A 13378-nucleotide genomic window follows, 5' to 3' on the forward strand; every position below is an offset into this window, starting at 1 on the left:
CATCTCCTTTAGTAAGACTCCATTAGTAGAAAGCTGTTCCAGTTTTTATTTATGTCTTAAAATATCTATATAACCTTGATTCGGAAGTGAGTTTTTGCAGGGTATACAAATCTAGGTTGACAGCTACCATCTCTCAACACACTGAAACTATTATTCCACTGTTTCCTAACTTCCAGTGTTGTCAATGAGAATTCAGCTGTCTGTCATTTCTTCGTATGCAAACTGACATTTCCATCTGCTGCTACTAATATGTTTTCTCTTTGTCTTTTTGTGTTTTATGCATATTTTGTTTTGACTGTCTACTACAATTTCACCCTGAGTGGACTGGATGGGATGTCTGACTTGGGCTTTTGGAATTCTGAGGATTGGTGTCTTTCGTCACTCCTGGAAAATCTCAGTCACTATCTCTTCTCTCCATGCTCTAGGGTAGAGTTTCATAATCAAGGCACTGCTGACATTTTTGGCCAGATAATCCTTTGTTGTAGGGCCTGAATAGTGCATTGTAAGTCATTTAGCAGCATCCTTGTCGTCTGCCCACCAGATGAGGTAATACACCTCTCCATGGTCAGGACAACCAAAAATTCTGAAGACATTGCTACCTGGGGGTGGCAAAATCAACACCACTTGAAAGCCCTGGCTCTAGAGCAAGGTTTGACAAATCTTTTCTGTAAAATACTAAATAGTAAATATTTTTAGACTTTTAGAACCTTGTAGTCCTGTTCCAACTACTTTGCTCTACCATTGTCCTGTGAAAACAGTCACAGAAAATACATTAATGAATGAGCATGATTGGGTTCCAGTAAAACTTCATTTACAAAAATCAGGTGGAAGGCCAGGTTTCACCTGCAGGTTGTAGTTTGCCAATCTCTGCTCTCAAGAAACACTGTCCAGTAGAAATATAATGCAAGCCACATACATAGTTTAAAATTCTCTAGTGCCTACATATTGGAAGATCTCACTCATGTGAACTAATTACACTATATAAACTCATAGGCATAAAATCTAGAATATAGGTTCCCAGGATATAGAATGAGGCTAACGAATGGGGAACAGTTGCACAATATGTGCAGAATGTTTAACTAAGTTCGACTTAAACATTTGGGAATGGACAGAGGTGACGGCAGCACATTACTGTGAGAATAATTTACAGCGCTGACTGGTGTGTGAGTGTGGTGGAAAGGGGAAGTTTGAGTCGTGGATGTCACCAGAAGGAAGAGTGGAGATTAAAACGTGGGAGTGTATAGCACAGTGAATCTTGTGGGGGGCAATGCCCGTGATTAACTGTACAAACATTAAAAAGTTCTTCTGTGAACCAGATCAAATGTATGACACCGTTACAAGGAGTTAATAATAGAGGGATGTATGGGGGGAAGATACCTATTGTAAACTATGGACTATTGTTAATAGTAATATTTTAATAGTCGCTCATCAACAGTAGCAAGTGTACACATCAATACTATGGGTCAATAATGGGGAGGATAAGGAATATGGGAGGATTTGGAATTTTCTTTATTCTTTTTATTTCCTTTCTGGGGAAATGAAAATGTTCTAAAATTAATCATGGGGATGCATGCACAACTATGTGATGAGACCGTGAACCTGTGATTGTGTACTTTGGTTGGTTCATATGGTGTATGAATATATCTCAATAAAACTTCATCAAAAAAATCTCCAATGTCTACATTTTTTAATGGCAAGAGAAAAAAGAAACAGAAGTTAAGTTTAATGCAATACTTTATTTCTCTAACATAATCCAAAATATTATCACTTCAATATCAAAGCATTAGGAAAAAACTATTAATAAAATATTTTACATGCTTTTTTTCATATTAACTTTTCAGATACCAGTGTGTAATATACATTCACAGCACGTCTCAGTTTGGACTAGTTAGTCCGTTTCAACTGCTCAGCAGTCACAGGTGGCAAATGGCTACTGTAGTAGACTGTACACTGTGTAGTTCTGAGACGGATTCAGAAGAGGTACATAATTTAGTCCTGTTTTCTGCATCTCTCAACCACTCTTTTTCCTTCTTCCTTTCTGTCTCTTCAGATATAAATTTTAGTTTGTCACTCATCTCTTCAAACATATCTAATGTGCTGTTTAGCCTCTTCATTATATTTTCTTCTTCTTTTGAAACATCCCCATTTTTTTACTTTTTATTTTGAAATAATTTCAAGCTTACAAGAAAATTACAAAAATAATACAAAAGCAATTCAGAGAACTCCAATATACCTCCTACCCAGATATCCATATTTACCAACTTTTAATATTCTGAGGAACTAGGTTTTTGCAATATTTGTTGATTTATTCCATCCATCTACTTTTTTAAAAATCTACTTTTTAAACATTTGAAAGTAGGTTGCATGCGTTGTGTCCCTTGAACACTTAATACTTCCATGTACATTTTCTAAGAACAAAAATATTCACCTATGTAACCACGTTAAGTACAGTCATCAAGTTCAAAAAATTAAACATTGATATAAAACAGTCTATATTCTAATTTTTTTTCAATTGTCCCATAATACCCTTTTGAGCATTTTCTCCTCCATTATTAGACCCAGCCCAGGATCGTGTATTGTATTTAATTGTCATTGTCTCTTTAGTCTCTCTCTTTCTTTTTAATTGTGGTAACACACATACAAAATAAAATTTCCCAGCTTAACCACTTTCAAGCATACAGTTCAGTGGCCCTAATCACATTCCCATGTTATGCTGCCTTCACCACCATCCATTTTTCAAAACTTTTCTGTCACCCCAATCGGAAGCCCTGCATCCCTTAAGCATTAACTCCTAAATCCTCCTCTCCCCTACCCCTGGTAATCTGTACTCTAATTTCTGCCTCTATGAATTTGCATATTTTAGTTATTTCCTGGAAATAGAATCATGCAATATCTCTCCTTTTATGTCTGGTTTATTTCATTCAACATGATGTCTTCAAGGTCCTTCCATGTTGTCACGTATATCAGAATTCATCCCTTTTTACAGCTGAATAATATTCCATTATATACACATACAACATTTTGCTTATCCATGCATCTATTAATGAGTACTTAGGTTGCTTCCACCTTTTGGCTATTGTGAATAATGCTACTATGAATATTTGTGGTACAAATATCTGTTCAAGTCCCTGTTTTCAGGTGTTTTCTTTTTGTTTTTTTGTTTTTTTTGGGTATATACGTAGAAGTGGGATTGGCTAGTGTGCTGGTTTGAAATGATGTATGGACCCTAGAAAAGCCATGTTTTAATCCTAATCCCATTTTGTAAAGGCAGCCGTTTCTTCTAATCCTTATTCCGTACTATATCTTTGAAACTGTAATTAGATCATCTCCCTGGAGATGTGATTTAATCAAGAGTGGATGTTAAACTGGATTAGGTGGAGGTGTGTCTTCACTCATTTGGGTGGGTCTTGATAAGTTTCTGAAGTCCTATAAAAGTGGAAATATTTTGGAGAATGGCGATTCAGAGACAGCAGAGAAGAATGACATAGCCATGAGAAACAGAGAGCCCACAAGCCAGCGACCTTTGGAGATGAAGGAAAATGCCTCCTGGGGAGCTTCATGAAACCGGAAGCCAGTAGAAAAAGCTAGCAGATGACACCGTGTTCGCCATGTGCCCTTCCAGCCAAGAGAAAAACTGTGACAGTGTTTGCCATGTGCCTTCTCACTTGAGAGAGAAACCCTGAACTTCATTGGCCTTCTTGAACCAAGGTATCTTTCCCTAGATGCCTTAGATTGGACATTTCCATAGACTTGCTTTAACTGGGACATTTTATCAGCCTTAGAACTATAAACTAGCAACTTATTAAATTCCCCTTTTAAAAGCTATTCCATTTCTGGTGTATTGCATTCCAGCAGGTAGCAAACTAGAACAGCTAGTCATATGAAAGTCCTATGTTTAACTTTTGTTTGTTTTTTTGCATAGGCAGGCTCCGGGAATCGAACCCAGGTTTCCGGCACCATGGGTTCGGAATTCTGCCACCAAGCCACCATGGCCTGCGCCCTATATTTGTTTTTGAGGAACTACCAAACTGTTTTCCACAGCAGCTGCACCATTTTATATTCCCAGCAACAATGTACAAAGGTTTCTATTTCTCCTGCATCCTCACCCACACTTATTTGCTTTTTTCAATTCTTTTTTTTATTTGTTTCTTTGTAGGGTTTTGTTTGTTTGTTTGTTTGTTTTAGTAGCCATGCTAGTAGGTGTGAGGTGTTAACTCATTATGGTTTTGATTTGCCTTTCCCTAATAGCTAATGATGTTGAGCATCTTTTCATGTGCTTACTCGCCATTCATATATCATCTTTGGAGAAATGTCTATTCAAGTCCTTTGCCAATTTTTAAATTGGATTGTCTTTTGACTGTTGAGTTGTAGCAGTTTTTCTTATTTCTTTGTGTTCTAGTTTGCTAGCTGCTGGAATGCAACACACCAGAAACGGATTGGCTTTTAATAAAAGGGGATTTATTTCATCAGTTCTTCAGAGGAAAGGCAGCTAACTTTCAAATGAGGTTCTTTCTTATGTGGGAAGGCACAGGATGGTCTCTGTTGGCCTTCTCTCCAGGCCTCTGGGTTCCAACAACTTTCCCTGGGGTGATTTCTTTCTGTATCTCCAAAGGCCTGGGCTGAGCTGCGAGTGCTGAGATGAGTACGCTGAGCTGCTTGGGCTGTGCTACGTTGAGCTCCCTCATTTAAGCACCAGCCAGTTAAATCAAACATCATTCATTGCAGCAGGCATGCCTCATAGCCGACTGCAGATGTAATGAGCAACAGATGAGGTTCACGTACCATTCGCTCATGGTCAGAGCAACAGAACTAGGTGCCTTCACCTGGCCAAGTTGACAACTGAATCTACCACACTTTGCATGCCTCATAATTTTTTGTTGAAAATTGGACATTTATAATATTATAATGTATGGTACCTCGGGATTATCCATATCTTCTGGACCAAGGGGAGAAGAGGCACTAACTGATGCCTAATAAATAAGGCAACAGTGGCCAAGATAGATCAAGTTGAAAAGCAATTCTGGAGGTTACTCTTATGCAAGCATTAGTTATGCTGATTGCCTTGGATTGCTAAACCCCAGCCAGCCTCACACCTGTTGACTTTTGAGACCATCTAGGGCTCAAACTGAGACTTTATAAAGGTTTCATGCACTAAGTTTGCTTTCCTGGAACCTATAATTCCTGGAGGGTTCCTAGGTCAGATAAATCCTGAAACACAGAGGGACCAGCCTCTCCAGAATTATCAATTAATTACACATTCCCCTATCCTTTACTATCAACACTCCTTCTCAACATGAAAAAGACAGAATGGATGTTGCCCAGGGATCCCTATAGATTGGGAGAGGAAAAATCAGGGGAGAAGAGAGATACAACAGAGAGATTAGGATTTAGCAAATCAGTATGACTGCTGAATCTCTATATTACTATTCCATCTGGCACCCAGTGTTTAGGAGCAGCTAGAAGGAAAAACCTAAGATGGTAGAAGAGTAGCCAATGACAAACTCTGGGAACTTTTCTGTAACTACTTCTTGAAGGGTGCTTTGAAAATTATTACTTTTCTCTTTCATTGCTTTGTGTAGTGTTTTAGTTTACAATAAAAAATGTAAAAAAAAAAATTATCATGTGGCAAGTCTGGAAATCAGATTCTCCTCCTTCTCCAAGGTTTGTTGTTGATATTTGTACAGTTGTTATGAGTTTGCATACTGACTTTTCTAAACTAATTTTGTAAGTCTGTATTCTTTGTTTTGTGTGACTACTGAAGCCTCTGTTTTGTTAGCTTAGTGGTCAGTTAGACTTTGACAGAGATTTCCTGGAATGCCTGGAAAAATAAATCTCCCAGTCTTTGCAGATGGGCTGTGTGGGGGCGTGTAGGGCTCCCCTTCAACAGTCAGCCAGGCCTTTTTCAATGGTGTGTTAGCTTTCATTTACTGATTGCACAGAGTCTGGAGGGCAGGCAGAGGTGAGAGTTCAGGGCCTTTTCAAGTCTTATCTAAGCATGCTCACTGCCTTCCAGATTCCTTAGACCCTGTGAGAGCTTTCCAAAGTCTTATTTCCCAAAGCCTATCATTCCCCAGCCTTCGCTCCTAAGCTTTTTAGTTCATCATTTCTTTGCCCCAATATTATTCCTTGTCTGAATTGGCGCAACTATTACATGTGACTTTAAAGTTTTTGACTAGTCCTTCCCAGAGAGTCATCTCAGCCCTGAGAGAATTCCAAATTGAGTGAAATAAAGGCGTGCCCGCTGAGCCAGTCCTTCGAGAAACCACTAGACAGGTCAAAACAAACCACCACAGCTGTTGGAGAGTAAGGTTGCCTGCTCACTCTGCTACTAGGTACCTAACCCAGAAATGCAGCTTATTGTCCGCAAGGCTGTGACAGGAATGGGGAGTGGGAAGTGGCTCAAGTAAATTAAGCCCCACAAAGCTCTCTAACCAAGCTGTCTTGGTTTGCCTCGGCGACTATCACAAATACCACAGAATGGGGTGACTTAAACAATGGAAATTTATTGTCTCACAGTTTCAGAGACTTCCACGGCTCACTACCTCCCAGGGTGCTTTGGTGCGGGCTTGCCAGCAATCCTTGCGGTTCCTGGACTCTGTGTCTGCTTTCCATCTAGCAGCAATGTCCTCTCCTTTCCTTGTCTGCCTTTCAGGTTTCCCCTGACTTCCAACCTCTGCCCCCGGCCCCCATCTCCATGGATTTCTCTTAATAAAACTTCCATTAGTTTGGATTAAGACCCACCTGCTTTAGTTGGCCACACCTAAATTTAACAAAACATCTTCCAAAAGTCCTAGTTACAGTTGAGTCATACCCACAGGACGCAGATTAAGATTAAGAACATACGTTTGTCAGGGTACTGATTCAACCTACCACAACAAGATTCAACTGCTTTCGTTTTGCTTTTTCTTGATTAAACATTGCCCTGGCTGCTGTGAGCTTTTGATTAGTTTCCAGAATTCCAAAAAAGTTTATTCTGACCATTTTTGCCAATTTACTTGTTGCTTTTGTGGAGGAACAGACTTTTGGAGGTCCTTACTGAATTAATAAGGCTTTGCTGAATGTAATTGTCTCTGGTTCTTTGTTCATATTTTCAATCTCCTCTATAAGATAAGTGCAATTGATGTGTTTGCAGGTCTGACCCCACAGTCTATTGCTTCTGGCTCTCATTCACGTGGCCTTGTTTCTTTATATATTTTGTGATTTTCATATCCCAGATCCTTATCGATGGAATTTTTTTAAAGCAGTTTTATTGAGATATATTCACACACCATATACTCCATCCAAAGTGTACAATCAACGACTCAGTATAATCATAGAGCTGTGCATTCATCACCACAATCAATTTTAGAACATTTTCATTACTCCAAAAACAAAAACCCCATATCCCTTATACCCCCCTATTATTGATACTGAGCATTGGTATGGTTCCTTTGTTACAACTGATGAAAAATATTAAAATATTACTTTAACTACAGACCATATATTGCATGAGGTGTATTTTTCCCATATACCACCCTATCATTAATATCTTGTAATAGTGACATACATGTGTTCTAGTTCATGAAAGAACATTCTCATATTTGTGCTATTAACCACAATTGTTATCCTCAATGGAGTTCACTGTGTTATACAGTCCCAAGCTTAATTCTCTGGTTTTCTTTCTAGTGACACTCACGACCCCCAATTCCCCTTTCAACTACATTCACACACATACTTCAGCACTTTAGTTACACTCACAATAATGTGCAACCATCATCTGGGGGAATTCTTTGAGGCCTAAGTTGGGGATACACTCATCCAGAGAGGATTTCTGTTTTGCTTTGTTTTTCTGGGAGCCTGGGGTCACTATCAACCCAGAATCTCTTTAAATTCCTGGCATATTGATTATACACCATGTATGGAATGTTTACATGTCAAGAATGTTCATATGTTTGTATGTTAATTTATATTTTGACTAGTGCATCTCCTAATATAACTTATGTAGACAGCTTAATTGAACACCATAATACTTGGAACCTTGAGGAGGGCATAAGATTTTGTAGGTTTGTCCAGAGTGATACCTCGATAAATTCCAGGGTGATTTAAACAGTGAATAAAAAAGTATTTGCAAAGTCCCCTTGGGGGAATAGTGAGAAAGGGGGAAAATTCAACTTCCCCAAATAGAGAATTCTTGATATTCTCACAAACAGTGGGGACAACCAAAGCAATAGACTGAGCCCCCAATCTTGGGGGTTGCTCATAAGAAACTTAACCCCACAAAGGATAGGCTAAGCCTACTTAAAATTAGGCATAAGAGCCACCCCCATGAGAACCTCTTTTGTTGCTCAGATGTGGCCTCTCTCTCTCAGCCAACATGACAAGCAAACTCACTGCTCTCCCCCTCTCTATGTGGCACATGACTCCCAGGAGTGTGGACCTTCCCGGCAATGTGGGACAGAAATTCTAGAATGAGCTGGGACTCAGCATCAAGGGATTGTGAAAACCTTCTCAATTGTAAGGGCGAAGAGTGAAATGAGACAAAATAAAATGTCAATGGCTGAGAGATTCCAAACAGAGTTAAGACGTTATCCTGGAGGTAAGTCTTATGCATTAAATAGATATCACCTATTTAGTTAAGGTATAATGGAGAGGCTGGAGGGAACTGCCTGAAAATGTGGAGCTATATTCCAGTAGCCATGTTTCTTGAAGATGATTGTATAACGATATAGCTTTTGCAATGTGACTGTGTGATTGTGAAAACCTTGTGTCTGGTGCTCCTTTTATCTATCTTATCAACAAACGAGTAGAACATATGGATTAAAAATAAATAAATAATGGGGGAACAATTGTTAAAATAAATTTAGTAGACTAAAACGCTAGTGATTGTTGCTTCCTATTGAAACGGAGCTCGAAGGATATTAAGGAATGATGAGAAAAAAAGGAAGAAAGACACAGACAGGCTCAGGAGGTCTGAAGCTTGAGTTTACTTCAGACATCAGACAACTTTATTCTTATCCAGATCCTGCTTAAATACTGCAGGGTGACAAAAGGCATGCGTGCATTTCTTGAAAGAACAGAGAGCTTATTTTTCAGTGCTCTCTTCCTTCATACTTAACATAACCATTTGGGGTAAACATTCTCTTCCTCCCAGACTGCTCTACATAACAATCTCCACAGTCCTGAGGCCAGCTGCTTCCAACAAATTCTGCAGGTTTTGTTTTAACACTTGGCTCCTACAAGTGATCAATGAAAGGGAGAGGTAAGGGGTATGATATGTATGAATTTTTTTCTGTTGTCTTTTTATTTCTTTTTCTGAACTGATGCAAATGTTCTGAGAAATGATCATAATGATGAATATACAACTATGTGATGATTTAGTGAGTTTCCATACCCTTGATCTCTCCCTTTCATTGATGACTAGCATTTCAATCTAAATATATTTTAACATTTGTTCCCCCTATTATTTGTTTATTTTTTATCCACATTTTTTACTAATGTGTCCATACCCTAGATAAAAGGAACCTGAGACAGTAGTCACATTGTAAAAGCTATACCATTATACAATCATCTTCAAGAAACATGGCTACTGGAACATAGCTCTACATTTTCAGGCACTTCCCTCCTGGCTTGAAGTTTTTAAGATACCAAAAAGCAGTATTATTTCTGGTTTTTGAACTTACATGGGGCCCTGCTTGTTCTTTTGAATTCTCAAAGGAGATTTTTTTTCTATCCATAACCAGCACCTTGATTAAGACAAGCAATTTTCCTTTCTGTTCTTTATGAGGTTTATTTCTATTATATCCTTACACTGAAGATGTGCTCATTGGACACCCTTCTTTGGAAAGCCGCGGGTTCTGTCTCCTGTTCCCAGTGCTGTCTCCCCATTATCAGTGCCATGAAAGTGGAGCTCACGGTCACCAGCATCCAAGGGGTTCCCCCAGCCGCAGGGCAGTTAGTTTTAGAACTAGCTCACCTCTCTGGATTAACGTTGATCTCTAAGTACTCCTTACTATCTTTCCAGCTCAGTGGTATCTTTAAAAACAGTGTTTTTGTATATTTTATCTAGAATTTCTAATTGCTTTCAATGGGGGAGCATTTATGATCTCCAGTGGGCTTTCTGCCATCTACTTCCAATACCTCAAAACTTACTTCAAACCTATTCCTTTCCCCAGAGGCACAGCAAGAGAAAAAAGACCCCAATGAGAAGCCCAAGTGGCCCCAACTTTTCAAAACAAAAAAGATCTCTCTATTTCCAGCCAATAGGAGAATCGGGTTTGACTTAACCAGAATGTGGTTCTTTGAAGTTGGAGAAGAGGTAGGAGGAGTTACCCTTCTCCTGGATCGTGGGGGTATGTTATTCAAAAACAACAGCCTCAGATGCTGGTATCGGGGCTCCCAGGAACCTTCAAGGCAGTGACAGTGTTGAGAGACAGTGCTCTGGGCTCTTCAGTGGCCACTTCCCTCCTGTTGCTCCGTGGAGGCAGACCCGTGGGAAGTTTCTGCAGGGCTCCTCCCCAGGGAGACTGTCTGACTAGACCTTGCTCTGGGAACTCCACGTGGTGTGTGGCCCCAGGCTCCTTTTCTGGTTACTTCCCTCTCTGCTCTTCCCAACAATCAGCACTCTATTAAATTCTTTGAAATGACTTTTTAAACTTTTTTTTATTGCATAATATCACATATATACAGAGCAAAGGAAGGAAAAAGTAATAGTTTTCAAAGCACTCTTCAACAAGTAGTTACAGGACAGACCCCAGGATCTGTCATGGGCTACCCTATGATAATCTCAGATTTTTCCTTCTAGCTGCTCCAGAATATAGGAGGCTAGAATGAATAAATATTTTTTAATGATCACAATCGACTTTTTAAAAAAATTTTGTGAAAAAATGACATATATACAAAAAAGTTATAAATTTCAAAGCACAGCACAATTAGTTCTAGAACAGATTTCAGAGTTTGGTATGGGTTACAATTCCACAATTTTAGGTTTTTACTTCTAGCTGCTCTGAGATACTGGAGACTAAAAGAAATATCAATTTAATGATTCAGCAATCATATTCATTTGTTAAACCCACCTTCTCTGTAAAACTCCACCATCACCTTTGATCTTTCTATCCCTCTCTTTAGGGGTGTTGGGCTCTGGCCATTGTAACTTTTTCATGTTGGAAATATCTATCAATAATATAGGGTAGGGAGATGGAACTAGCTGATGTTCTGGAGAGGATGGTTTTAGGACTAGGTTTTAGGACTTATCTGGTCCAGGGACCCATCTGGAAGTTGTAGGTTTCTAGAAAGTAACCCTAGTACATGGAACCCTTGTGGAATCTTATATATTGCCCTAGGTGTTCTTTAGGATTGGCTGGGATGGTTTTGATTGGGGTAAATTCTTTGAAATTAAATGGTTTTCATTGTTCCTAACTGAGAGAAGAGGAGGCCTTGCTTTCTTTAGTCTGAAATCACCACAACCCTTCCCAGCCTCAGCCTAATACTTTGCTCAAAGCCAACTTGCTTGGGTTTAAGCTATTCAGGCTCCTGATTTTCAGAGGTTTATACAGGGTAAAGAAACATACTGTTGCCTCACTGTGTAATATGCTAAAGCAAGAAGAGAGAAGACCCAGAACTGCTCCAAGAATTGCTAAAGAAAGACTCTAAGTGGCATGAAAGCAACTACAGAACTAGCTAAGAGAGTAGGAAGTTAACTTTCCATTAGGATTCTCCCAATGGCAGGTTCCTGAGATGCAGTCAGTCCTGTGGGGTTTTGCCTTATACCAAGTTAACTCTAGAATTATCTCATCTTCCCCTTGGATAGTGTCTCAGGCTTTGGTGCCAGCCGTGTGGTGGGAAGACCATGAGGTTTTGGAGTCATTCGCTGAATCTGAATCCAGGCTTTGCCACTCGCCAGCAGCACCGGGCTTATAATATGTTACTTATCTTTTTCACCTTTCACTTCCTCTTCTCTAAAATATAGGGGTGTAAATGTGATGCATTATTTAAACCACTGGCATCTGGTAGGTGTTCAATAAACACTTGTTCCTACAAATAGAAATCCATGAACTCATTAGTGATGAGAGAGAGGAAACCATTCGCTACTGAGGCAGGATAGAGTAGGGCATTGAGGCTGTGGTCCCTGGTTTCCTACCCAGCTCTGAAGGAGTTAATGAACAACTACAAACTCCCTAGAACAAGAATTTCCCCTAAAGCCCCCAAACCGCACTCCCAAATCATACAGCTTGTAAAATCTTGTACCCAAAATGAACTCTTAGTTAATAACAAAAAGCCTGGGATCACAAAGATTGTTAAACTATGTGCCCGAAACAAACTTTTAGTGCATGACAGGAGACCATAAGCAACCAATAATTATCTTTTCTTGAAACAAAAAAGATACCTGGCATTCAAAGGTCGAAATGGAAAATCACTGCTGCAAAATCTCCCTGTAAAACAAGCTAAACCCATGCCACTCATGGCACACCTCTCTTGAACACACCTGTGCTAATTTCTTTAGTGTGTACTCACCTTCCAATAAACTTCACTGTTACTGCTACTTGCTTTCTTATCCTTGAATTCTTTCTCACAGCGAGACTCTGAGCATGGAGCAGAGCTCAGCTTAAGTGTGGGCAGAGCTTCAATTACACTACCATTAGAGGTGACTATTACCCCAACTCCTTGTGTTGAAAATTGATAATTAAAGGGAAAAAATTCAGCATATATCCTACCTTTTTAGGAAGAAATGTGGTTCATCCTGAACTGATGTATCAGGGAAAGGTCGTTTTGACCTAAGAATGTCAATTAATAAATGTAAAAAGAATGGCAGGATTAGAAATCATCAACACCCTTATGATATTTGGCTTTTGGCTTGAGCCAGTTGAAGTGGATTTTTGTTATTTGTAATTAATAGATCCCTAAATCAGTAATAGCATATATGTTAAAGGGTTATTGCGAGAATTAAATAAGATTGCTCCTGTAAGTCTTTATCAAATTGCCTGGCACAGAGTAAGCACTCAGTAAGTATATTTGTGTTCACTTGTGCAAAAAAATTCTTACTCTGTGTATAGCTAAAACACAGATATACATAAGAAATAATATAGCACAGTACATAAACAGATTCACAGTATAGCTGTGTGTTATAATTTGATACTGCTGGAATGCAATATACCAGAAACAGAACAGCTTTTAAAAGGGGGAATTTATTAAGTTGCAAGTCCACAGTTCTAAGGCCATGAAAATGTCCCAACTAAAGCAAGGCTAAAGAAATACCCAATCAAAGGCTCCAGGGAAAGATACCTTAGTTCAAGAAGGCTTTTCTTGGCCTTAGAACTGTAAACTAGCAACTTAATAAATTCCCCTTTTTAGGGAAAATTCAACTTCCCCAAGTTGAATTCTTGATATACCCACAAGCAGTGCA

Source organism: Tamandua tetradactyla, chromosome 5 (genome assembly GCF_023851605.1).
Source record: "Tamandua tetradactyla isolate mTamTet1 chromosome 5, mTamTet1.pri, whole genome shotgun sequence".
Taxonomy (NCBI): domain Eukaryota; kingdom Metazoa; phylum Chordata; class Mammalia; order Pilosa; family Myrmecophagidae; genus Tamandua; species Tamandua tetradactyla.